At 38.7% G+C, this 27,453-nt stretch overlaps 1 protein-coding gene across 5 annotated transcripts in view; it reads right to left on the bottom strand.

Annotated features, from left to right (window-relative positions):
- Positions 1-24,406, bottom strand: part of VIT (vitrin) — a 108,234-nt gene extending 83,828 nt beyond the window's left edge. For all 5 annotated transcript variants that reach the window (XM_075203630.1, XM_075203631.1, XM_075203632.1 and 2 more), the window contains exon 1: positions 24,182-24,406. The gene's annotated coding sequence lies outside the window, so the exon portion shown is untranslated. The remainder of the gene's footprint in view (positions 1-24,181) is intronic.
- Between the last annotated feature and the right edge of the window lie 3,047 nt (positions 24,407-27,453).

Here is a 27,453-nt window from a genome sequence, read left to right as displayed (position 1 = left end):
ACACTTTATAGGCTGTTTCCTTAATTAGTGTAGAGATCGAGCTCTTGGCAACCCCCTCCCTGATCTCCTCCCAGCATAAGTCGTCTGGAGGAGGGCCCGGGTCGCTTTCCCATTTCCGCTCATGTCGACCTGGAGTGTCAAAAGTGTAGTCTATGAGCCAGTTATATATCTGGGAAATAATCCCTTTAGTGAGAGGTGAATGTAAACACATATATTCAAAGGAGGTCGGGGCCCGGAGAGCCTCCTGGGGGGGGCATAGACATGGCGTAGTGTCGAACCTGGAAGAACTCAAAAAAAAGCGGACAAAACAGTTCAAAGCTATGGTGAAGTTCCGACATAGAAGCCCAAGTTTGATTGACTACCAGGTCCGAGACCACCCGTATTCCCGCCCTTATCCAATGTTTAAATTGCTGCGTGGAATTGCCAGGAGGAAAGTGTGGGTTGCCCCAGAGAGGAGTCAAAGGTGAGATAGGGGAAGATAATTTGTATTTGACCCGACATGAGGGATAAGCAGAATTTGAGGGATTGAAGAGAGGAGGCTGTTGGTGGTCTAGCCACATTAGCCAGGCCCCAGAGTGATGCCATAGAGGAGACGCCAACATAGTGGGTCTCCAGGTCCACCCACGCTATAGACTGGTAAGGGGCATAAGTTACCGCCACCTGGGACAGATGGGATGCCAAATAATAAAATTTAATATCTGGGAAGCCCCTACCTCCCCGAGCCCTGGGCTTTTTAAACACTGCTGAAATTATTTCTATTTTAACCAAAATATTCTCCGTTGTCTATTCCATGTATTATATAGCTGAAGTACTGACCTTCACACTCCTTTGTCTAACAGTATACATGCTGCAATATAACGCTTGATATTAAGCAACTGCCTGATATAACAGCATGTGGGACCCAAAAGTGATCATGATGCAGTATGAAAACAGTGAACAAGTACAGCAACTGTACATGTACCGCAGCTGTCCTCTTATCCCTAACTCAGGATGGAGAAACCAGCGGATCCTTCCTGGAAAAATGCTTTATTATTTAAATAAAGCATTTTCCTATTGAAATATATTAACATAAATATTTTTTATTCTATTTTTTATTTTGAAGTTTTATTGAGAATAAAACTGGAAGTCAGTTCACTCATGAGCACTTGCCTTCAAGCTGGCTTGCTGAAGTAGTAAATTCATCCTTAATGCTGCCAGCCAACATGGCCGGGGAGCCAAGTATTGCTCAGCTGCCCCTGCAACATTTTAATAGTAAATTTTGATAGATCAAGAAGTGCTATTGCTGCAGCATGCATCAATAAATGGATTTGATATCACCACAAGCTGGCAAATTTAATGAGTAGCAGACACATTTTATTTTCAATTCAAAACCCTGGTACAGGACTGGATTTTTTTTTAATCCGTAAACCTATTTTTCAAATCATAATTGCAATCATAATTACAAGTGAAATGCAAATGTTTCTGTACAGTGCTGAGTAATATGAAGGCGGTCTATATATAAACAATAATAATACATAGACGCGATCACTAAATGTTTGTTCCTACAGTCACTAACAGGAGCTGTGATAAATAATTGAAAACAGAAAGGAATGCCAACTGCAGTATGGGGAAGCACTGGGGTCATTTTTAAATGTACTTTAGTAGTTTTTAAGCATGGTGCACCAAGTTATGGAACAATCCCATATCCGGAAAACCATAGATCTTAAGCATTCTGGATAACAGATCTCATACCTGCATGCACCGACTATAAAGAAGAAAGACATACGTTTTATAATTTGTTTCTCCTTCTGCGTGTTGTGGCACTGTTGAAATGTTGAACAAGTGTAGCTATTGTTGTAGAACATGCATGACTTCAATATGTCGTTCATTACCAGTCATGCTTTGTAGGATTCTAGTACTTTGTAGACACTGTTTTACTGTTTTTAAATGTAACATGCTTCATCAATTCACATCAATGCTCCCGTGGGAGTTCACAGACATTATATTCTACTTATGAAATAATGGTTTTCCTGCCTACTTACCTGTATAAGCATTGCAAAAACTGAAATAGATATTTCGCTGTCAGACAGATATAATACATGGAACAAACATATCTGAATGTAAGCCTAAAACAGCTGCAGCAATAAAATGTTCAACATGAAAAAAAAATAAGAATTGTTATATTTGTACCTTAGGTCATGGGCTTCCTGAAATATTGCAATTATGAAAATGTTGTGAAAAGCTTTAATCAGAGAAGCTCGCACAATATATAGCTTAGGAGTGAGACAAGAGGGACAGGAAAATGTCCAAGTAATCAAGGTAATTGAGAGGATTCCAAAATGTCAGTAGGTTAGAACTACTAGAAAATTAGGAATCACGAATAATATACATTTAGAGGATACCCCAAATGTACAACTCGTATTTCTGGTGCTTTGTCAATTAAGTAGCAGCTACCAACTTAGGTGACATTATCTGATAAGTTGCTATTTCATACTTTTAATAAGGGGAACATGTTAATTACAAAGGTTTTTTGGTTAAGTGGGTGTAGATAAAATGAAGTCTCTGAAGAGCACAAGTCACCACAACATACAGGAGGCAGCTTTATTGTCGGATTAACTAAAAGTCATTGCTTAATTTGCTGCCCATATCGTGTATAGATGACATGTAAACTATAAGTCTACGGCACTCTTGGTTGCAATCAGAGACTGAACCTCTGTAATTAATATGTGTCTCTTAATAAAAGGATGATTTGGCAACACTAAGGTGATTTTACTAATATTGATGAGTAATGATATTTAATTAGACAAATTTCAAAATGTACAAATTGTTAAGACATTTTATGTCTTATAATGAACATGGTAAGAATAGGTCTTATTCTTTGTTATGTATGGGTGTAATCAGGGGACTATGTTTTGCCAAGTTCTGTGTTTAATACCCAATGAAACACATTAAATCTCTTGCAAATACATTCTGGCTCCAGTTTCATCCAGACATTTGAGAACTCTGAGGATTATTTTACATGGGCATATCTAAAACCATTACAGCACTATAATAGTATGTTACTGGAGAGAAGAACATGAACTGGCCCTATAGGGTATGTGTGTTTAATAGTTGCTCCACCATCAGTATATACCTGTAGTCAATAACCTGCTGCTGGTTAACTAATAAGTCAGATATTGGATAATGTACCCTCTGCTGAAATTTTAACAAACATTGTCACCAGAGTGTGTTAACTATGTAAGGCCATAAACTCCTATTACAGGTCACTGAAATCTAAGGTGACACATAATATTTGTAATAATTTACATAGTACAGTGTGTGTTATTCTGCATTACTGCATATAATACACAAGTTATCATAAAGAAGTAATGACCATCTATATATGGGATAATTAACTCCTATTATAAATTACATAGATGTTAGAATCCACTGAGGAATACGTATTTTTATACAGGTCACATATACAAGGAAACATATTATATTTATCTTAGATTATATAAAGTATATGGTGCATTTTCTTTATTATATACACATTTTCTAATGAACAAACTGTTGAAGTCAGAACTCACTGATTATAAGCGATGACATCAGAAGTCACTGGTTATGTTAGTATAATTTACTAAAATGTATTTACTGAAATTTCTATCTCTATTGTATTATGGAAACATTCTAATACTAAATGTACCTAGTAGTAATACTGCTTATAAAGATGTGTAGAACTACAAAATTCCTACATTTACACTCCTCTGTACTGGATTAGTCTCAATATGGCTTTTCATACTGTAATTTCCTTCTCGCACATCTTGCCATTGAGTACTTGTAAGTAAACTGGTTGTTTTGGTGGCAATAAGGCCATGTTTGCTTATGCAAACTACTCTATGTTTAGAATCTCCCTTTTGTCTTCTCATAGTTAGCCTTTCAATACCCATAATCATACTTCACTTATTATATACTTTACGCTTGTTTTTCTAAAGAGATAATGATCAAAATGTGAATCAAGACTGTCTGCATATGCTTATGCTTGTTTCTAACTGATTATTGGGTTTCTGCATGTCTCTCTATCTATGATATATCATTTATATGATACATATGTATTATGTATCTGTTAAATTGCCTGCCTACACATTTTTGTGGTCCCAGGAATTTAAGTAATTCCAGTTGAAGTCCACCCCCAACATATATTAACACCTCAATTACCAGCAATATTCTGAACCATCTCTAATCACTGGAGCTTTGCACCTTATTGGCTGGATAAGTTTCAGCTGTAATCTAAGGGGCCAATTGAAACGGTAGCCTTCTCATTCCCCCATCAACTCGCAGAACCATTTTTATTAATACCCTATAAAAGCTAAATATTGTTACTTAAACCATTAGTAGATATATTAATTTAGACTTTCTAAACTGATTATTTTATTCCTCATTTATATAAGAAAATTATATTTATTAGAAAAAAAATGTTGCTTTACTAATCGTGTAATACAGTTATAAATATGATTTAAACAAATTACGATAAGCAGGTTTATAGAATGTTTACATATATTTCAAGATAAAAGTAACTTTTATCAGTTTGCGTCACCTTACTAAAAATATTTTTGTATGAGTTTAACAACAGACGAAGTCAATTAAAGGGGAACTCTTTAATTTGTCAAGTTTGTCTTCCAGGCCGTTTTATTTATGTCCATTGCCCTTAAATATGACAATAGATAAGCTTAGGTTTGTGCATTGGAATACATTTTATCTACATAGAAAATCCATTTTATTTTTTATCTCAGAGCAATGATAATTATCAAATCTGCCTAAAAGACTATTTTTTTCTGAGGGTAGAGTCCCTCTTTAAGTGAGTCAAACTCTTTAGGTGAACGGAAAACATCATCCATGTTGTCACGGTCCGGAGACTGAATAACAGCCCAGTGGCAGGGAGGAAGGCTGGCTAACAGGAGATAAAATGGAAGAAAGGTCAAACAAGCCGGGTTCGGTACACAGAGAGTCGTTGAGGTCCAAAGGTTGAGGCAGAAGCGAAGTGGAGGGCAAGCCGAGGTCGGTACATGTGTAGTAGATGCTGGTAGACAGGAACAGTAACAGGAGCAGGAGCTAGATCACAGGCACAGAGCACAATAATCAGGCACTGGAGACAGGAACTGGCCAGGCTTTTAAAGGAAGTCAAGGGGTGGAGCTAAGGCATGCTGGAAGATCAGGAGATCACTGGAACTGATCTAGAACACCGAATAAAGGCAAGGAACTGTCCAGCAGCCAGAATAGCTCAGTCAGCAGAGCAGCAGTCCACAGAGGCAGAAGCCCTGGGTTTGAATCCGAACACATGTCAAACACTGGCTTTGTTTCCATTGTAAACTATGCAGGAGACTGATATAGCATAGATTGATGCTTTCACGTACCATCTTTTAGTAAGTATGAAGTTGTTTAGTTCACACCGGAATAGATGCCTCTATTCTTGCAAGAGATAGATGTGTCCTAGTGAAGCATTTCAAATAAATTTATAGAAAATTCAAAGACCAGATAATTAGCTGATTTGTTGGTATACATGTCAAACAGGATATTGCCTTAAAAGGAAAGTTCACATTTGCCTATATACAGGTAACTATAATTTCAGGTAAGACAAGAATGCTAGCCCTAGGTGTTTGTAAAAGTTTTCAGGATATTACAGGAGAAGTAGCTGTTCAAACATATGAGAGACATCTCCTTAAGATACAGGTTTAAACATACAATTTTCTATTTCAGAAAATTTTACAGCAATATTGAGATGATATTGATTTGTCAATATTATGTGAATAAGGTTCAGATTATTCTGCATTAAAAAGTTATTTGCTGTGTTTTTCTCATGTTGGGCTATATCATAGTGTATGATGGGCTCCATCTGCAGGCTCATGTTAATCATGATGATTTAATTCAGTTGCAGTGTTCAGCTGACTATTTTCCCTCTCAGCTTGACTAAGTGTGCCTCGTGACAATTTCTCAGTTGTGAACAGATAAGTTTATAATCTAAAATATTTTCCTAAAGGTGTTGTATCTGAATCTCAGAAAAGTATTTAAATATTTAAACTCTTCAAAGTTGAGGCAAAAAATAGGATTTTTGTACTTACCGTTAAATCCATTTCTCCTAATCCATCTGGGGGACACTGCTACATTGGTTTGTGGTGAGGGTATAGGAGTTGGGCACTCAAGAGTTAATTCTCTGAAGGTTGATCCTCCTCCCCCCTCCCAGCCCCTGTGTACCTCAGTTTTCAACTTTCAAAGACCCAAGGAAAGGGTAATACAAGAAACAATCAAACAGACCATTCAAACTGCATACAAAATGGAAAACTAAGCGGAAAGGTTGAGAGCGCAGTATCCCCCAAATGAATTAGGAGAAACGGATTTAACGGTAGTAGGTAATATGCTATTTTCTCCAACATCCCTTTCTTCCCTTTCTGAGGGACACTGATGTATTGGGGACTTTCCAAAGCTTGCCCCAAGGGAGGGTGCACTCAGACATAGCTGAACTTAAAACATGCCATCCTAATCTCGCATCTCTGGATGCACGAACATGAAAACAGTAAAATCTGATGAACATGTGGACAGAGGACCAGATAGCAATGTGACATGAACTGATCAGCCGAAGCTCTGTGACATGCCACCCAAGAGGCTGTCACTGACCTAGTGGAGTGAGCTAACACACTCTCTGGAACTGGCCAGCCAGAACTAGAGTAGGCCTGTTGAATGGTGGACCTGATCCACCTGGTTATGGTCTGTTTAGACGCTTATTCAAAGCATAGAGAACCAGCAGGGGGTCAGACTTATAAACTGCTGAAGTCCTACCTCTTTGAGCTATTGCCACGCCCAGTAAGACCAGTTAATCCTGGTTATCAGATGAAGGAAAGAGGGAATGACAATATCTGATTAAGGTGGTAATGTGACACCACCTTAGGTTGGAAAGACGGAATAGTACATAAGACTGCCCTGTCATCATGAAATACCAAAACTGGGACCTGCAAGACAGGACCCCTAATTCGTTAGCCCTTCTAGCAAAAGAGATAGCTAAAAGAAAAGTCACTTTCCAAGTCAAGGGCTTTAAATCAATAGTCTCCAAAGGCTCAAAGGAGAAAGTTGAAGAGCAGAGAGGACCAAATTAAGATCCCATGGGGCCATGGGAGGAACATATGGGAGCTGGATATGTAAAACGCCCTGTAAGAAAGTTTGAACTTTCAGAATCTGAGCCATATTTCTCTGAACATACACTGATAAGGCAGAGGTCTGACCCTTAAGGGAATCAAGTTTTAGTTCATCCTCCAGTCCTTCCTGAAAACAGAAAAAAGCCATGAAAGCCTATAGGAAGAAGTGTGGAAACCTTTGTGTTCACACCAAATAACATAGGTCTTCCAAGCCCTAAGATAATTATGTGATGCCACTGGCTTTCTGGCTTTGAGCATAGTCTGCATGACACTCTCAGACAATCCCTTTTCTCTCAAGAGCCTGGCTTCAAAAGCTATGCCTTGAAAGCTATATGGCGATGGTCCTGGTGGTGAAATGGACCTTGTGATAGAAGATCTTCCCGCAGAGGAAGTCACCATGCTGGAACTGCTGCCATCTTTAGAACCCTGGCATACCAGGGTCTTTGTGGCCAATCTGGGGCCACGAGGATGACATGAACTCCTTCCCTCTTGGCCTTATTGAGGAAGAGGAGGAGCATCCAAATTGGCGGGAAGAGATGAATCAACCCGAAGTTCCAAGAGAACCCATAATGCTCACCTTCTGGGAGTGTAGGTAAGTATGTGTTATATTCTGAGGTAATGTGGTATTTCCCCTGACTGAATTCTCACTTCCATCACACAGCCACATGCTCAGGTAATTTCTCCCTCAATTCTGTCCTATTTCACTCATATTTTCGGTCATGATGTACTTAGGCCCTTATGGACCCACTCCCCAAATTCCTGTTCCATGGTTGTCATTCTCTCATTACACAGGTTCTGTTCAGTTTATATAAACCTTATGTTGCTAAAAAAAACGTTCTTGGTGTGTCTCCTCTGGGCCCTAGTGCCGGGCCACACATTCAGTCACCAGGAAGTGTGAATAATAATGCCAGATTGGGCGTCACATTTAAGACACACAAAAATTTTTATATTCAGATATTATATTTTAAATCAACTGTCAGATATTATATTTTAAATCAACTGAAATGTGTTAAAAATTCATATTGAAATACAAATATATTATATAGAAAGCAAGATCTGCAGTTATTATATGACGGAGTAGTGTGTTAAATAAGTAAATACCCAGAACACCATTTTAAGGCATGCCCAATGACCAGTTAGATAATATGTTGTTGCAGTAAAGATATAGTATAACAGAATTCACAGAAAAAAAGATTTAATGTAGATATAAGGTTAATGACACAATGGCTCTCTGTGTGCCTACTTATTGCAGTAGAAGTGGCCTCCAGAGTTCATAGAGCATATTATAGAGCCAGGGGTGTAGAATTAACACAAACCTGCTATGGGTTGGGTATGAAATTATAACTATGATGCCACCGACAACGACTATACTGACAAAATAAATCCGATTTGAAAAATTACTATAAAATCAAAATGCAGACTTAGCATAAAGAGGACAATCTACATCACCGACATGCTTCCGTTTTATACCGAAGGCTGGCAATGGCGGCAGTTTGTATTGACGTCACTTTGTATAGCGACCAACAGTTTTCTGTATTAAAAGCAGCAATGCCAATAGGCAAAGAGTTTGTTATGTAATTTAACAGGCTGCTGGCATTGCTGCTTTAAATACAGAAAACTGCAAGTCGCTATGCAAAGTGGATTTGTTTTGTCAATATAGTTGTCGTCGGTGGCATCAGTGTCATTATTATGACTACTACCGCCTGCTATGTGTAGACAAATTGACTGTAAGTACCACTTTCAATATGTGAGTACACAATCTTCTCATGTACAATTTAGACCCAGCTTTAAATAGTCAGTTCTTTGTAAATAAAGCAAGTGCCAATTTTATTTTTAGATTATTTTTACATTGGTCAATAAAAACAAAACATTTCGTATCTGCTATATAAAGGCTGGAAAGGGAAGTAGCATAACCTAGAAACCATGTCAGTTAAAATAGATCTCACATCCTCTGCCCAGATCAGTCAATCACGTTGTTAGTGGCTGGTAATATGGAAAGGAGTTGGCAGGGGACATAACCTTGTGAAAATACATTAATATATAGAAATCTATGCTTGGTTCAGGGTCATTGCAACAGAAATGACCCTGTTGCAAGTACAACACATATCTGCATTGTCATCTAATTGCTTTCTTTCGCTGTAATGTTATTTTTTGTGCATTAAAAATGTATTACACTAAATTATATAATAAGTATAAGGATACAAACTGCAGGGGGTGCTGGCGCCACAGGCCCGGATATGGGCTTCGGAGGAGTAGAGCAAAGGCTAGGTAGACAGGAATCGCTGTGCCCTCCCTGAAATTTTGCTGTGGGACCCATGTTTCACCCCAGTGTACACATATACAAATACATACGGAACTTATGAATGTAAAACGTGTTGCTGAATAAGCTAACATATATTTAAAAATATTTTGAGACTCCTAAAAATAAATAAATAATTCTAGGCATATTAAATTATTTCTGTGCTCTAATTTTCTCTTCAGCATAAATTGAAAATAAACTTGAGTGACAGCTGGGACCTAAGCTTTACCACATGCGATATCATACATTAGAATCATGTAAAATTAGCACACTTTGTTAAAACAACACAACACATTATACAAGCAGGAATGATTATTTTCCTGTGAATCAAGGCATCATTGACAGAATGCCAGCCACTTGTCATAAAATATCATAGGGAAGGATTACTTCACTGAAGCTGACAAGTAATTAAAACCAAGAAAACTTGTCCTGCACTCAAAACACATGTCAGCAGGTTGTCTTTTCAATTCCAGCAGGCTTAACAACCAATTAACAATTCTAACACAAATATATCAGAGAGATGATCTCAATATTATGTAACATACTTACAATGGCCTTTTCTAACACAAAAGAACCACAGTGAATATTTTTTCACTGTATTATATAGTTCAGGCTCATTTCTATGCTGTCTCTTCAGTCTTTTGTACTGTTCCTAGCTATGGGAATATTATTATAAAACAATATTTGTATTTGTTGAATAATTTATAAAAATATTTTGATGAATACTTCTTTGCTGTATTAAGCAGTTTACTAAATGTGCTAGTGTTACCCCAGTTTGGCAGATCTGTGTTCTGATCCAACAGCCTACCAGGTTAGTAAAAAAAATGTAATATGTAAAAAATGTTCAGGTAACCTGAAGCAAACTTCCATCAAACTGAAATAAAATGTGCACCATTAAAAATCATCCACATTGGTTACTGTTGAACACAGCAGAAGAGGATGGACCTGCTTTTCGCGGCACCCTCACCCAGGGAGGGACTAAGACTTTATTTTTAGGGGCGTGGGGCGACTTAGCATAGTCGTGCCCCCTCTTCATTCTGATTGGCTGGTCCTGATTGTCCCCACCCCCTGGTCCTGCTTGGCCCCAGCCCTCCTCCGTTTTGATTAGCGTCTTAACCTCAATTTTAAAGGTGTGCTTTAAAATTGAGGTTAAGAGGATCGCCCCACCCCTTGGATCCACCATTGCCCCCACCTTCTGGTCCCTGTAGACAAATCAGAGTGCAGTCGATGTATCCTTGTTTGCTGTCAGAATGTCTGACCTCACTGTCATAAGCTTCAGCACATAAGTCACAGTGAGATCTGGTGCGCTGCGGGTCGAGATAATTACAGTGGAATAATGGACACAGCACCCAAAGAAAGAAACAAACACAGGCCCAACATCTCAAATCCCTCTGAAACAACCCTGGGTTGAAGAGGGCAGCTAAAGAAAAGGGCATGCGGGCCCCATGCTGTCCACATTCACATGTCGCACATCTATTTTTTAAGACAGGGTCTATGCTTTAAGACTTTTACGCAATCTGGGCATATTTTAGTTTGAATTAAAAAGATTTTGTTTTTTTCATTGCTCACTAATGAACATTTATAGTGTTTATGCAGAACTAGGGTACATTAGATTTTGAGTCATAAGACTACAATTTTATATATTTGTAATTTAATCTAGTTTTAAGACATGGGGGGACCATGTACACGTTTAAGAATTTGAGTCTACACAGAAGAGCAGGGAGAGGATAATCAAAATAGGTAATTTACAAATCACACTGGAATCCAGGCTTGGAATACATAATCAGGGCTGCCACCAGAAATTACACTCCACCCCCATTTTTAAATGATCCTTTACCTAACATTTGGCTCCTCCCCTCTCTCCAGCCACCCCACGTTCTCTCCAGCCATGCCTCATCCCCAGTTCTATCTAACCCCTACAGTAGCTTAATAACCTCTCTGCTTATCTTCTTGTTCTTCTCTGCTTATTCTTGCTCCTTTCATGTCCTCTCAATTGACAGTATTGTGATGTTATTAGTTACGTCAGTGATGCTGTAGGTAGTCGGGGCCTCTCTGTCTTGTCGCAGCTCTCTGTCTGGAATCCGTGCACCTCTCTGTTGGGATGATGTGTGCCTGGGGGACTAGGACTGCAGCAAATGGTGGCAGTCATGGTGCCCCATACATCTTGGAAGGGGAGACAGATATACTGCCTACAAGTGGGCCTGCTACCACATCCATTCATTCAACTCAGAGCCCCCCCCCCCCAACATCACCAGCCCTCAAAACTCAGGAGCAGCTGCTGCCCAGAAATGGAGCCCACCATCTCCCTTAATTCACTGTGAAGGCCTTCCATCCCTGATAAATCATGTTCAGCCCCATACTGCTGTTGGGCCCCATACTGCTGTAGTCCCTGACCCCCACTGATAATGTCCCTGGGCATTATGATTGGTAGGATCATGGATGGCAACTGACATAAACCGTAGAGGGGTCCTGAAATGGGCTTCAGATTTCTGTTTCAGTGCATAATAATGATAGAAATAATGTATGTTTGTCTTTCCTACAGGGTCCAGTATACACTGACAAACTTTAGACCACAACTTTGTCACTACAGCGGTTTCACTTGAATTTAAGAATAAAACCCACAACATAAAAGTAATACATATTGACACTTGACAATCGAAAACTGAGAGTGACATTAAGAATTGATTAATGATTATGGTATTTTTCAGACAATTTTTACTTTAGTTGTCCTAAGTTCTCACATTCAGAATGGAACCTAATAACAGTATTTATCAGTATTGGGCATCGCTTATTTTAGTTTAGTGTCATATCAGTTACCTTTGTTATCTTATTCTTTCCAGTAGATGGAATCATGCACTGCTGATATTTCAATATGACATTATTTCTATTTGATGTATGCAGGTTGGGGAATAGAAAAATAAGTGTTGTTTATTAAGATTGTTCATCGGAGCAAATCTGCTCTAAAACCATAACAACCAATAAGACATTTCCCTTGTCTACCCAGCATGACGCAGATAAAAGCTAATATATATATTAGTTGCTATGGTTTTAATGCAGATTTGAACATTTGAGCAATACAAGTAAATAACACACAAGCCCCTATTTATTGTAATGCTGCACAAACATAAATTATCTATCGCCGCTTAGCACAGCAATAGAAAATCTGTTATCGCCGCAACTTACCAATATAAATATAGTAAATATTGCCTGAGCAGCTGCGTAATACTCAGATGCTGGTGATACTGGCTGGCAGCAGTAAGAGCAGGCTAAGGCTGTGTACATACTACTGGATTTTCACCTGATTATCGGGCCAATCACATGATAATTGTCTGTTTGGCCAGATATTGCATTAGTGCGTACTTGATGAATGATTATTGTTCCAAAGCACATCGTATCATATCATTTGATTTTTAATCTGAACTAAAAATCTCATTCAATTCGATGGAGCTATTTTGTGCCGATTCTGCAGTGTGCATGCACTGACAGCCAGCAGTGTCCATAGATCTCTATGGAGTGTGCAGAGTCACAATCTTTTCAGCCAATTGCTATGACAGATGAATAGCACAGATCTGAAGGTAAGTCGTGTAAAATATGTTTAGTGTGTACACATGAATCAGAATGCTGATCAAGACTTTTTTATCCAGTCGTTGGTAAAATCATTAAGGATATCGCATTGGGAGAAAATTTGCACAGTGTGTTCCCAGCCTTTCTGCTTCTCCGGCCAGTTTTGGGTTTATCTGCACATGAGTGACCTGGCTTGTTGGTTAATAGGATTACAGGATTGCGTGTACTGCCATGATCCTTGTTACATAAGTTTATCATGCTTTGCTGGTGGTAGCCTTACATAGATAGAGAGAAGCCCAATGTCTGCCAAAAACATTATGGTGTAGATCTATCAAACCTTCCAAAAAGTAAAAGTGGAGGTGCTGTATATAGCAACCAATCAGATTCTAGCTATCATGTATCTAGAACAGTCTAGAAAATGAAAGCTATAATCTGATTGGTTACTATCGGCAATACCTCCACTTTTACTTTTTAGAAGGTTTGATAAATCTACCACCTATATCTAGGGCTATTCTCTCTATAATATATAGAGCCCCTAACTTCCCAAATCCCTCTACTGGATTTTGAATCTCATTTATAAAGAAGGAAGTTTTGCATCATTCTCATTGTGTTTTACATTGTACACTGTTGTATAACAGATTTTCTATTCTACTGGATTTAAGTTGATGGTTAGGTCTTAATAGTCGTATATTTTGCACCTTTAATAACCCTGCTCCCTGCCTTCCATTTTTTTGCAACCAAATTAGTCACATACAACTCTAGTTTGTAACTATCATTTTAACACATTTCAATGAATAGCTGTAAAATGTTGAAGTTCTTTCTTTAAAAATCTGCACTATTCCATAGGAAGAAATTGTTACTTAACCACTTGCCAACAATGAGTTGTAGTAACATACCTCCCAACTTCTTCTTTATTGTTATTGGAACCTTGCATGTGAGAAGGGGACATGCTTCGACTACTTGGATTGTGTCCACATTGGAGCACCCCTTCTGAGGGCTTCTGAAGCACTGGGCCACCCCCAGCCTTATTCCATAAAAACACCCCTTTAATGTTGATCGTACCTGCTGTATTGAAGTAGCGACTATTATTGGGGCACAGTTTCTAACTGTCCTGGAATCGGGACAAAAGTCCTGATCCACAAGACGGTCGAACATCCCATGAAAATTGGGACTATCCAGACTAATTTGGAGTACTTGGAGTTATATATTAACCTATATCACCTGGATTTAGTTAATCTGCACTAGCATTTTAATCAGGAAACAGCAAATTGTGTCAACCCTTTTCAGAGAAGGCACCAGGAACAATTTAATTTAGTTCCTGGCACCCCAATTGCAGCACATTGCATTCAAAATGGACTTTATGGGAGAATTCAATGCTGTGTGAATTCCCACAGTCAATTCAATTCTGTGCCAACTCCCATAGGAGCCTCCCGTGATGTGCAGCTGTGCACACTTCTAGGTATTATGGCAAATGGAAAATCACCCATAGAGGTGTGAGGAAAAATCACTAATACTTCCGGTACCTTGCAACCCATGGAGCCTCATTGCACAAGACTCTAACGGTACAGCAAAGAGAATTGAATCAGGGCCTATGTTTTGCTTCCTAGTCTGCCTAGGACATCCTGCAATGTGATTGTGGTCAGAAGTACTTCCCTCGACAGAGGGCAGACCCAGGACAGTGCAGACCATATATCCTAAGCAGTGTAAATATCACACCGGGTAGACTTAACTTCTCCCTGATGTTTGAATGTTAAAGCAATTACTTCATAGTGTAGTGTCAGTACCAAGTCTCCCAAACATCAATGGAGCAGTGCAGCCACACATATAGAACAGATATCCTGCCTACAAGCTGTATTAGATTAATGTAAACTTTTATAGAAACATCCCCTAGTAGACCTCTTTTAAATTTAATATTGAATGCTGGCAAAAGCAATGTACATATAGAGTGCTCGAAGTGGGGCAGTATGTACTGGTGTGACATACTGACTCTTCTTCGCCCCACATTCCATGAAGCCCCGCACATACTCTACAAGCTAGCACATTGCTTGCAGAGCATGTGTGCATAAGATGCACAGACATTGTCTGGTGGTTTCAGGTCCATTGTCGCCGGGTGGCATGGGATGGGGTAGATGTGTGTGCAAAGGGAAGGAAGGGTGTTAGTGCACGGAGAATCTTCACCATCTTTGAGAGAGATGAGATTCATCAGTTGGACTCTGAGTTTAAGAGGCACAAGAGTCTGACCGAGTGACTTATTACACTGCACCTTACCACGCCGGCAGTGCCTATATAGAAGTACAGAGCTATGTACAGCATTTGTGCAGGGGTAAGATCAGCATACTTTGTCCTTTGAAAAGGGTGATATACTAATAAAACATTTTTTTTTTCAGTGGACTAACATTTTTCTTTGCCGTAACTGGTGACAAGACCCTTATACTTATACGTTTTATTCAAGCAGCCACTTCTATTATTTCAGATCACAATAAAAATACCCTTGCCCCACCACTCACACACAAGCATACCTTACTTCCCCTCACACTGGCTACCTACCTATCAGGGCCGGACTGGCCATCTGGCACTTCTGGCAAATGTCAGAAGGGCCGATGGCTAAATGGGCCGGGGCAAGCAGTGTTTTTTTTTTTAAAAAAAAGTACTTTTTTTTTCACCAGCAGGTGGCGCACCCACGATCGCGCGTGCACCCGCGAGTGGGGTTGGGGGGGAGAGTTACAGGGGGCACGGTTCAGGAACTGGGCACCCATTTTAAAAAAGTGTAAGAGCCGGCGTTCTAGTGCCAAGTACATGGCAGGGTGGAACTATATGCTGCTGAGGACCGCCTGCAGTGTCTGAAGCAGGAAGCCTGGAGCATACAACAGGTAAGGTAACTTAAAAAAAAAAGGACTGTAATATACAGCACAAAAACCATCTGGAAATGGCATTCTTTTTATATATGAGCAAACACTAAGGAATAGAATTAACTGATTAGCTCATTTTTATAATGGTTATTTAGCACTGAACTGTTGAGAAATTGAAATATACAGTTATATCTATTTTGCTTTATTTTATAAGTCAGAATAAACTTGTTATTGATATTGATTATTATGAAGTTATTGCTCTCCAGTATTTAAAGCTGTATATGATCTGTATAATCCGTCAGGGTTGTTTGTAAACTGGGGTTAGTGATATTCTTAAAGTGTTGGTTTTAGAGCTGCACTACCACCCAGGGCTGCTATATGTATATTTTTGTTTCTGGGGCTCTGCCAGTTCTGTAAAACACACTAGATGCTCAAGGCACAGTCAGTCAGGGTGACCGCATAGGTGGCACCAGCAGGACCACCTCCATTCCTCTGCCCAAAGGATTGCACAATGCCATATATAGACAGTGCACGGCCTTATTGTATTCTAACCCCACCTCTATACCCTTTGTGTTTGTGTCTCTTTGTCTTCGCATTGTGGGTGTCTGTCCTTTCCTCGCCCCCTTTATGTGTCTGTCTCTCTTTGCCCCTATTATCACATGTATCTCCTCACCTTTTTCTACCATTTCCCAGTATCTATTTTTCCCCTGTGCAACCATGTCCAATGCCACCTCTCACTCCCGCCTACAAAGCTTCTCTTGTGCTGCTCCCCACTTATGGAATTCCTTACTACGCTCAATCCAGCTTTCCCACAGTCTTCAAATCTTTAGACACTCTCTGAAAACCTATCTTTTTTTTTTACAGGTGACCTTATCCTCGAAAACACTATTCACACTAATGCACCCTCACAACTGTCATAATCTCCAATCTGAACACTCGCTCCTCTTGTTCCTCTCTAATGAGCAGGGTCCTCCATACCATTTGTTTTCAAGTCTTCATTTATTTAGTCTACCTAGTATGTCCCTGTTTTATGAATGTACTATTTTCTCTACTGTATGGCTCTGGGGAGCACTGTGGTGCCTTAGAAATCTACAATAATAAATAATAATGCCACCTAACTGAACCTGAACCTCAAAATTCTGATTTTAATAATTTTTGATAAGCGACTGAATGGTAAATTTTTTCTACATTGTGTATTAGTTAGTAACTCTCTCTTTTGTGAATTATGATACTATGCTCTTAATTTTAGACCATAGTGCCCCTTGTATTAAGTGCCCAAGGCCCCCCAAAGCCTTAATCCAACTCTGGGGGGAGCTGTCCACGGACAGTGTGTGGTGACAGCGTATGTCATCATATACTGTCTAGCAGCCTGCAGAGCAGGCCTGGAACTCCAAATCTCACGAGACTAAGAGCTTACCTGCTCACTCTGCAAGGCGTTCTGTTTTACTCTGATGTCAGCTGCATAGGTAAGTACAGCAGGCTGGGGGGGTGTCATAATGTGTCTCGTGGGGTTATAATATGTCTTGTGTGGCATGATAATGTGCCTTGGGGGTGGCATGATAATGTGACTGGGTGGTAACCTGATTTGTCTGCGGGGTGGCATGGTGTGATTTGTCTGGGGGGGGGTATTGTGGTATGATGGGTGATGTGGCAGGGGGTAGCGTGATGCAGGACGTGGCGTGATGTGTCTGAGGGGTGGAATTATGTAGCTGGTGATAAATGTAATATTTTATTATAATGTATGTATTTTATACTGTGTGATCTGTGTCATGTACGATGTTCACTTATTGCTCGATTTTCCATATATACATTTTCCAACAGGTCCCAACATTCCAGGATCTATGCAAGAATCCAGTACCAGGTTGTGAAAGCTGCAATAACAGGTAGGTGAGAGCAACACCATTTTAATGCATAATGGGGAATTCAATTAGCTGCAAAGTGAACATCCGCGAGACACTTTGCGGCTGAAATTTGACAGAAATCACTGTTCATTTTTCCTCTCAAGAAAAAATAAGTAGAGATTTCTACCGTAATTGCCAGGAATGAGCGCTGCGCGATACCCATGTATCACATCGCCAGCAATTGAGTCTCCCCCAATTTGTTATGCCACGCCACATATTGACCAAGGCCTCAACATTATGCGACCACACCCTTCACCGACGCCGCTGCACGTCGGTATACATCTCTCTTCCTGTGCACCTGTGGGGGTGGGGGAGGGCAAAATTTCACTGTACCCCAGCCCCAAACTTCTCTTGTCAGTCCTGTGCATACCATTATCTGATACTGGTGCACCCTATGCTGCAAATAGAGAGTCAAGCTGCACTTTATATATTAATATCTCATGGGACACCATATAACAATGAGCTTTGCAAAATGTACTGTAGTTATTATTAATCTGGAACAGAGCTGGGCCTATGTGCTTTAAATGCCAGGGCTGATTTTTAGTCCCAGTCCGGCCTTGCTACCTATACAGGGGTAAACGCAGTATTTCTAGAGAGGGGTTCTCATGCCATGCCGCCAATGGGCATGACCAGTATGCATGGGGACATGTCTATAATTTTAGACAGTGCTGGGCTGCTCTCCAATTCTTCCTATCCCATCATATACACAGGCAACTCCTATCCCCTTCATATACATGGGGCAAGCCACCTCAAGCACACAGTGCCCCTGGTGCACCCCTGCTATATATATATATATATATATATATATATTTATTCTGTCTTCTGAATTCTGTAACTGTTTTACTTATATAGAAAATCTCAAAATTTGGGAAAACATAAAATTTTAAATATAATAAATATATTCCTGATTCAGAATTCACTGGTGAGAGGAAATGGCAGAATCAGGCACAGGAATAGATAGAGGGGGGTAGAGGGTTAGGCACTGAGTGAGAGGGGCAGGGTGTAAGTGTAGAGGAGAGTAGGTGGAGAGGGGGTGGTACCTGGTATGATAATAGGGGCACAGGGTGTGTGTGGACAGACAGATGATACAGATAAGGGAAAGGAGAGGGGACACATGGAGAATATGAGAGAGAGGTGAAGAAACACAGGGGAGTCATTAGAGAAAGTTGAATGGGTCAAAAGAGACATGAGGGAAAATGTAAGTATAAATGTAGGAACACCAGAGACAGTGGAGGGATATAGGGGAGACGTTAAGGAAACGTGAAATAACACGGACATGGACATGAGGGAGAGAAGTAGAGAGAGAGGGGAGAGGTAACTGGATAAAGTAGAGGTGTGGGGCGTAGAGCAGACACCCTTGCATAATTTAATATATTTTATATTATACTATATAGTGTTAAAAAGCATAAAAAAAATATATCACACCATATATCTAAATCCTTAAAGCATCTGGGGTACTACAAATCATCATAACAGCACTTCTAAATTTCCATATATATATATATATATATATATATATATATATATGTATATATATATATATATATATAGAGAGAGAGAGAGAGAGAGAGATTCCATATACATATATATATTACACATAATCGATTTTGCTATATGCTCAGGAGACCAAGCTGATTACTATTGCTTTTATGTAGCTATTGAACTAACTATGTAGTAACTTAAAGTGTATTTACTAATTATATAGTCTGTTCTCCCCTAATTTTGCCTGAATATAGTTATTCCAGAATGCTGGCAAGAAAAAATAATTTCTCTCCTGAGAAAAACATAATTTTTGCTTAAATTACTTAAGTAAATATAAGCAAAACAATTTATTTGTGCTCAAATGTTTGAACCCCCAAAAATGTAGATTGGTCATGCAGTGGCAAGGTTAGTTCTTGATATTCTTGTGCTTGTATGGCAATTTATACTTCAGAATTCAAAAATATAAAAAATCATGAAAATAAATTGAGATATAGAAGGTTGAAACACATTAAAAACAATTTGACAGCAAGTAAATTGGCATCTTTGATCCTTTAGCTGTCGACATTTTTGTATCATGGTGTTTGCTATTACTTTTGAAGAATGCAAACAAAATGAAGTTTAGCCAAGCATCAGGCAGGGAGAGGAAGAGGCCTCAGGCTGTTTTATTTCTGAGTGTATGACTCTGGTGGTTCTGATCCTGAAAAGCATAATCCCTCCATAATCCCTACTAATCATAATACTGGCTCTTTTCCTGCATGTTTTCTTAGAAAATACCATCTGAAGCCCTTTGGTCTATTTGTACAAAATTAATTGGAATACAATAAATAGTTGTAGTGGATGCCAAATATAGCATTACTGGTTCTTTAGCTATCAGTGGGGATATGCACACTCACAAACACATTTGACTGTGAGTGATACAGAACACTGAAGTCCAAGATCAAGTGCAGTAGAGGTTGGACAAATGACTGAAACTCCTTACATTCCATTTGGCAGATTGTGACCATCAACCAGCCCGGTTGTTTTGGGTACTATAATAATATTTTATTATAGACTAAACCAGGCCTGTCCAACCTGCGGCACCTCCAGGTGTTGTGAAACTACAAGCCCCAGCATGCTTTGCCAGTAGACAACCAGTTGATAGCTGGAAGGGCATGCTGGGACTTGTAGTTTCACAACACCTGGAGGGCCGCAGGTTGGACAGGCCTGGACTAAACATTATAACATGTGGATGCTCATATTTCTTCAACTAATCTTACTTAGGACCAAGTTGAAAATAAACCAACCTAACAGAAAAAAAAGACTCTTAAAGGAAATAAAGACACTGTAAGCACACAGTACAGTAAACACCAGAGTTTGTAATTTTTTGTGATTTACGCTATTACACTATTACTATTACTATTTTTTTTAAAAAAAAGTATGGTCCCTAGGTCCTGGTAAGTAGGCACAAACATCACATGGTAGCTTTGCAACCCAAATATTCTAGAGCAATAGAGTTAACATAGGAGGTATGCTCTTCTTATGCAACTGGATGCAGACCTCTCTCAGACCTCAGACAGGTTGGATTTATTTCCCTTTGCTTCCTCAAATTGCTGAATTCTATGAGTTTATAGTCAACAGGTAAACAACAGTAATTATGGAAAGTTGCTATAATGAGGGGGTTAGGACACAAGAACACAGGTAAGCAGTGCTTAGACATGAATTTACAACGAGTCTGGTAGGACTCACAAAGTAAATCATATTTATATGTGTTCTTGGCAGAAACAGAAGCTTGCATACAGTGCCTAAGCATGTGTAAAATGTGCACATTATTGCATTGTTCCTGCTTTGTAAATCATCTCCATGGTGTATTCATAACTTAGGGTAAACCGAGCACATATGCTGCTGATGCACATCTCAATAAGTGTACTGCACTGGATATGGGCGAAATACACTCGATTTCTGTGCTCTTTTTTTAAGAGTAATTTACTCTCTTTTTGAATCCAAGTCTGCATCAGCCCCTCGGTGTTTATTCCCCTAATTGCAACACATGACAGAGGTTGTATTAAAAAAACGTCTTTGAAAATCTCATTTAACTGTTTTAGGTAGTGCAACAACATTGTTTCAACAAAGTTAAAAAGTAACAGTAGTCTTGGCTGCATGCCAAATACTTTTGCAGTAAACTACACGTACATGTCTGATATGTTAGTAATAGCTTTAATATAGGCTCATTTTCTCACAGAATTTAGTAGAAAAGATAATGTCAGTCATTTGCTAATGCTCTAAATATGAATGGGGTGATATGAATTTAAATAAAGATACAGATAAATAAATACATGGAGCCTCTTTTAAAATCGTGAAAAAGAGAAAAAAATATTCTACATGAAAACACCATAATCTCTCATACTAATGGAACCTACCTACAGCTGTTTCTCACAATCATGACCAACTCGCAGAACACTAACTAGTACCATTTCATTCAGTATTACTACACTGCATACCACACCAAGAATTACTATGCCAAGCGGCACCTCTAGCCACACCAAAGGACTGATTTAGAGTTAGGTGCAAATCCAACTACTGGGCGCAAAATTAGCACCTGGAAAAAACAGTTTGTGCTGCAGTGGGGTTTAGGTAAAATATGCAACCTGACTTAGAGTTGTGATGGGGGTACAGAGTAGCCTAACTCTAAACTCTAATGTAAAATGGAGCTGGCTAGTATGTGTATACAGCCTGCAAGAGCATATAGAATTTGTCCTGCATTCAAAAAAGTCTTCCGTGGATCATGGCTTGCTCAGCTAACTCTAAATGAGCCCCCTACTGGAAAAAGTTCCCAAGTGAGGTTTTTAAAAAAATAATAGACCCACTATGGCCACAATATGAACTATGCAGACATTTTAATACTGGAACATTGAAAAGTATGTGATTTATGAGGTAATAAATATTGTAGATCATCAATATGTTGCAATATCAAAATTACTTATGGAATGATAAAAATATTACTAGTGATTATTCTAGTTGTGCAGAGTTACATAGGACTACCACAGTATTACCGTAAGAAGCTAGAAGCTACCTGGCTTTTCTTTATAAGGTGTGATATACCAATAGCACCAACTTTTTTCAGTAAATGATTTACCGATATCGTGTTTTGATAATTTTTGCACAGAATAGCCTAAAGCAACTATTATAAAATATATTTGAACTACCTCCCCCCTCCCCCATTTTAATAGGATTTTGGTATATATTGAGCAAGCACCCAATGGAAACAGTTTTTCTACAATTATTTTGAATTTCTTGTGATGCAAACATATGTCTTCTTGGCACTCTAAAATTAAGTTTTTTATTTTTCCCACTTCAAACTGCATGAAATAGCAGCTTAGGAAATATAACCCTTGCAAAGTATACATAGCAACAATCATAATCAGAGAGAAAGGCAGCAGGCTATACCTCTTGTAGTACTTAACAACTCCATACAATTGGTACTTTAGATGAGAAGCTGCCTGTCATGATACAGCAGAGTTGCAAATTTGTGTCTACTCTTGAACTGTAATCTTTACTTCTTTGTATGGCTTGACAGAGCTCTCAGCCAGAGTCCATTCTTTCTGTTCCAAACTTTTTACTTCAAACTGTTTGCTCAAGGCATTTGGTTCGTGTCCATACTAGCTCGACACTTCTCACATTTTCAAGATCTTTCATAAATCTAATCTGGTAATGGAATGATGAGCAGCTGTGATAGAATCAATATTTTCTAGTCCTACATTCTCAGCAAAGGCAAAGAGATGTATTAAATACTGCAACATATACTGTATACTAGTCCAAAAACAAAGTTTATACAACATCTGGAGACTGTATAAATATCTGTATATGTTTGTATGGTAAAACTATCAGATGATCTTTCCTATTTCTTAGTAATTATCCTGAGGCTGCCAACAGTTGCTGTCGACCACTGTTCTTCTATCACCAATGCAAGGCTATTTATCTATGTGATATATATATATATATGGAAAAAAAAAAAAAAAAATATATATATATATATATATATATATATATATACATGCACACACATGTATATATATTATGTACATGCACATGTGATTCTATGTTGCTTCTGTAAATTATTCTGCTATGGATCAATGTCATGTATTCTTCTTTAATTTTGTGTTTAAATATATTTCTATATTTATGCCATTTGCACACAATCACACAATCTGGGTGAGGAACATATTCATATACTAGTAAAAAAAAAAGTAGTAGTTCAAGTATAGCAAAATGCTACTACTCTCTTCTATAGACTCTGCAACTTACGATCAGCAGGTGTCCAGATGTCATACATGCTAAAACTGTATATATTAGTGACTGCAACCATAACTAAAGTTGTTTGCAAGATTATATGTAACATGATCTCCCCCAAATTGTACTAGACTAACAAATGCCAAGAAATATGTCTACCAGTAAACATGGATAACATGCATAAAAGCAGATGAGTAGGGTAAAAACTTGAGCTAAACTTTTCTGTGCTAATAACCCTTGTCTTATCAGTTGATATATGTTGCAGGACATGTCATTACTCCATGTAGTTACATTTCCAGATAAGACAAGCAATAACCTGAAAATCTTTAAAAGTTTTATACAAGCCCATATAGTAACAAGTACAATACAAACAGCTTTAGTAAATCACAAGAGTCTGCTTACAGGATGAAGATTGAAATTAGATTAGGGAATAACTAGTCACAGGGAATGTCCGTTCTCACACTAGTTTTAGAGCACACATATAGAAAATATTTCAGTGTTTCACTCACAGGACTACCTAATCCTCACATTCTCTAACTGATAAAATACAAATCAGCAGTATACTGGGCCAAATTCTCTGTGGCAATAGCAGATCTCTAAAAACTATATTAAGCTGAAATATTTTAAGCAGGTATTATCTATCCCAGTGAATATGTATAGGGCCAAATGTCTTACCTTTAAACGCCACAAAGTAAAATAATCCTCTCCTCTTATTAACACTACCAATTTCTACGTTTTTCCAATGAGTCCAAAAGTAATAAGCTAACAATATTCTTGATAGTCCATCCAAGTAAGCAACCCGGATCTTCTTAGTATCCTTACTACTCCTTATACAAGCTGATCAAACATGTCCATTGATCTCTCCCCACAGTGTAAAGCGCACTGCCCAGCTACACTCTCAGATCCTCACTTAGATTCAGCTGCTGAATAAGGCAGTCCTCTTTCAAATTTCCATTCCCTCCCACTTTCCCCCCTCTCCCTTGTCAGGATTTCTTTATAAGCTTTTGACAACTAAAGGAGAGTGCCCTCAGCACACTTCCTTAGCAAATATGGAATATATGAAAAATAGAGATGCAGGGAGGCAAGGGAGAAGGAATGCTTACAAAGGGCAAGGACAAGCCTGGCAGGGCAAGAATAAACTTTTCTTCTATATCATAAATATGTTTATTGTTGGTCATAGTCCTAGAACTATTACATTGCTGTGAAAACAGCAGAGGTTTGCTCTCCATTGTAATTCTATACTATTAATAAACATTAATTCCCATTTTTTTCTCCTGCAAGTGTCAATCTTATTATAACTGCTCCGTTTACATGTGTGAAAAACTTAATTACGGTGGCTTAGTGGTTAGCACTTCTGCCTCACAGCACTGGGGCCATGAGTTCGATTCCCGACCTTGGCCTTATCTGTGCGGAGATTGTATGTTCTCCCCGTGTTTGCGTGGGTTTCCTCCGGGTGCTCCGGTTTCCTCCCACAATCCAAAAACATATTAATAGGTTAATTGGCTGCTATCAAATTGACCCTAGTCTCTGTGTATGTGTGTGTGTGTGTGTGTATATCTTAGGGAATTTAGACTGTAAGCTCCAATGGGGCAGGGACTGATGTGAGTGAGTTCTCTGTACAGCGCTGCGGAATCGGTGGCGGTATATAAGTAAATAATGATAATGATGATCTGATTTCTACAAGTTTATTATTTCTAAGCTATCCACATATTGTACACAATAATGATGTTCATGAAAAGTGATGTGCATGTAATGGTACTACTTAGAGAAGGCGCTGTAACCCATAGTAACAGTCATGTAGTTCTTTCATTTTCTAAACTGTTCTAGGATATTGACAGTTAAAATTGGATTGGTTGCTATGGGTTACTGCACCTTTTTGCATGATTGTTCCCCATTGGGTCATCTCTCTTTGTCTGTGATTTACTGGTCAAGTATCATTATCATTAACCATATTAAAACTTGCTCACTTAGGACTTAGTACAATAATATTGATTGGAATTCCTGGAACTTGTGACCATTTGTATTATTACAACAATGTGTTCAGAGTTCTAGACTATGTACCTATAGATCTGCAGTCCAGGGGGGTAAATGCATTACGCAGCGGATTCTGCAAGTCGCTGATATTCAACTACTTTGCAGAGGAAATTTATAATGGCAATGGTTTTCAAGGCAAAACTTGCCTTGAAAGCCATTGCCGTTTTAAATTTCCTCTGCAAAGTCACCGAATATCAGCTTGGCTGGGTCACTGGGCCACCTGCATTTTTTGTCCTTTAAAATGTTCCTACTAGGCTATTGAGTCGCGGCTTGCTCTCTGGGCTAAAATTTGCCAGCCCTCCCCTGCCCATTTCTAGATAAAAAACCATGACTATTGGGACCATTGGATATTTCTCTCAAATTGTGACGGTCTTGGCTAAATCAGGACAGTCAGGAAATATCTGTCTGTCATCCTTAACAAAGGAATAAGAGAGAGCGGGATGCTTGTCATTTCTTAGCAACATTACTACTAATAAATTCCACTTGACAGAAAACAGGACAGCTGCTGCTAAATAATAATAATAATAATAATAATAATAATAATAATAATAATAATAATCTTTCTACATACACAGACACACACATATCAAGATTTCACAATTTCTGGTAAAAATACACCAAATAATTCCCCCCTGTGCGAAAATAAATAAGCAAACAGTAATTAATACTGGCTTCAACACTCTCAGTCATCTCCTCTGTCTCTTTCTTCTAATGCACCTGGCTGTGCTCAGGATCATGCACTCAAGAATGTCACTAATAATAATGGTACTACAACAACAACAAATAATGGAAGTGGTGATATACGGCTGAGCCCACAATGTTGGTCTTTTTTATGAAGCGCTTAACAGCTAAGGCTCAATGTAAAATCCTGTTTGGCTGTGCCAGGCTTATAGGTTTGCGCAGATACAGTATGCCTAGATTTCCACCAATGTATATGTTGATTTGCAAAAGCAAAATGGCGCCATTCGCTGAGCAGCAGAAGTTTTCATGTCCAATATACAGAGTTAGGCAGAGAAAGGATGTACGGGATAGGTACATTGAACGCCTGGTTTTACAAAGCTGTTCAAAACTGAGATTTCATTTTGTAAAGTGATATTATTTAAGTGAGATAAAGAGGATGGAGAGGGAGCATTATTGGGGGCATTCATTGCTTTGCGAAAGGGCACAACGCCATTTTCACTCCTTTGAAACACTTAAATTTTACACCAGCTATGAACTGGCAGAGATTGAGCCTCATCTGTTATTTTCAATGGAATGCATTTTGTGTTCCAGTTGCATTTAAGTAATTAACTTAAACCATAAATGAGGCAAAACTGAGCAGCATTTTGGAAAATACTGAAAGGACACATTTAATGAAAGGGATGGTTCTGAATTTGAAGGAGACTGGAACTTGGATGTGATGTTTATACTTTTGCACAAACCTAAGAGCACTTCTAATCTGCAGAGGCATCTCCTGGGAGCTAAGTGTGCACCTAGAAGTGAGCTGGACAGAACATCCAGATGCACTCTTGCACAACCAAATCGTTTTGCGGTACCCATCCATTGCACTTTGTAAATGGGGTCATATTTTTGCACATTTCTCCAGCAGAATATAGCCGTAAGTGTGCCGTGTGGAATTCCACTATCATTTTTGTTCAGCCTGGACTTCTCATTTATCACTGCACAACCACAGCACAGAGCAGAATGAATTGACAACATTGTTGTCTCAGCTCTATTTATACAAAATAAATTCAGCGGAATTTACAAATATTATGTAGAATGGTCATTTCACAGAATGGATAAGCAAAATTGTAACTCAAAGATTGTATTACATAGCCATAAAAACTGACTATTCTGCCAATTCAATTTGCTGGAATTTCAGTAGAACATTCACTCATCTCTACCTATGACATAGTGAATCTATTGTGGAGAAT

This window comes from Mixophyes fleayi, chromosome 3 (assembly GCF_038048845.1).
Source record: "Mixophyes fleayi isolate aMixFle1 chromosome 3, aMixFle1.hap1, whole genome shotgun sequence".
Taxonomy (NCBI): Eukaryota; Metazoa; Chordata; class Amphibia; order Anura; family Limnodynastidae; genus Mixophyes; species Mixophyes fleayi.
This window is presented reverse-complemented; position numbering and strand designations above follow the sequence as displayed.